This window comes from Ictidomys tridecemlineatus, chromosome 6, assembly GCF_052094955.1.
Source record: "Ictidomys tridecemlineatus isolate mIctTri1 chromosome 6, mIctTri1.hap1, whole genome shotgun sequence".
NCBI lineage: Eukaryota > Metazoa > Chordata > Mammalia > Rodentia > Sciuridae > Ictidomys > Ictidomys tridecemlineatus.
This window is the reverse complement of record NC_135482.1, coordinates 192,997,858-192,999,315: the sequence shown is the minus strand read 5'-3', so window position 1 is coordinate 192,999,315 and position 1,458 is coordinate 192,997,858. Positions and strand designations below refer to the sequence as shown.

At 44.5% G+C, this 1,458-nt stretch overlaps 1 pseudogene; it reads left to right on the top strand.

Annotated features, from left to right (window-relative positions):
- The first annotated feature begins 306 nt into the window (after nt 1-306).
- LOC101957187 (olfactory receptor 6E1-like) lies at nt 307-1,061 on the top strand (annotated as a pseudogene).
- The last annotated feature ends 397 nt before the right edge of the window (nt 1,062-1,458 follow it).

Genomic DNA, 1,458 nt, shown 5'->3' with positions numbered 1-1,458 from the left:
ACAGGCTGGGGTATGAGCAGCACGCAGATGGCTCTCCATCCGGAGACTGCATGGAATACACAGGGTGAGGACAGATAGCAGAGAAGGCTTTCAAAAATTAAACAGCAGGGCAATACAACATTTAAAAAAAAAACATGGTGATGAGGAAGAACAAGAAAAAATGAGAGAGAAGAAATTTTTAAAATAGGGGAAAATAAAATAAAAGCTAGTGAGTGTGACATCTGAAAAGCTATCTTAAGAGATGTTTCAAGGAAGAGGGTTGTATCTATGTCACAAGAGGTCCTATGTAGGCACCTCCACGCCCTCATGTACTCCTTCCTCTGGAATTTTGCTCTTCTGGAGATCTGGTTCACCTCAGTCATCTTTCCTAAGACACTGACCAACATCCTCCCAGGACCATCTCCCTCGCTGGCTGCTTCCTACAAATAGTCCTCCGTTTCTCCCTTGGCACCACAGAGTTCTTCCTGTTTGCAGCTATGTCCTTCGACAGGTACGTCAACACCTGTAATTGCTTGCGTTATGCCACCATCCTGAGCAAAAGGGTGTGTATCAAGCTAGCATTCTGCTTACGGAGGACAGGTTTCCTTCTCACACACGGTCCAAGTCACATCACATTTCAGCAGCCATTCTGTAGCCCCAATGTCATCAGCCATTTCTTCTGTGACAACTTTCCACTCCTGGAACTCACATGTGCAGATTCGATTCTGGCAGAGCTTCTGGGTTGTGTGGTGGCCACCTTCAGCCTCCCGGGCCCTCTGGCCATTACAACCACCCCCCACACCATCCCACACACCCTCCACATCATCTCAGTGTCTCTCTTCTATGGCAGCTGCCTCTTCCTGTATATCCAGCCAGGCAAGCATGGGCAGGGGGAGGACCAGAGCAAGGTCACCCTGGTGACCCTGACACTCAACCCTTTCATCTACACCCCAAGGAACAAACAGGTGAAGCAGATACTCAGGAGCCGGGGAGCAAAATTCCCTCCCGAAGTTGAGTCAGACCTGAGAGAGGGAGAAATTGCCTCTTTGCCGGAACCTCTGCTAATGAAGCTCCTGTCCTGATCTCCATGGATTCTCCTTTCATAGACAAAACTTTTTCCATGTGTTCAGATGAATGTATTTCCTGTATGTGTCATTATGGGTTCATTCAATCTTGTTCAAAAAACAAAAAAAAAAGGAAAGAAAAAAATCAATATGCCACTTCCATGTGAAATAGCTAAAAGTATCTAGATATTCCTAGCATCATTTTTTCAGATTACCCTCTGAGAACAGGACTGAAATAAAAACACTACTTTCCTACCTTAATTGTAGTAGAGTTTCTAGCCAGTACATTAGGGCTTGGAAAAAAAAAGTTAAAGGATTAAGTAAGAAAGGAAGAAATGCTGTTATTATCGCCAGTAACATGCTCTTAGAATTAATAAGTTCCTGGATACAAGTTCAACCTGCAAGAATTTTTATG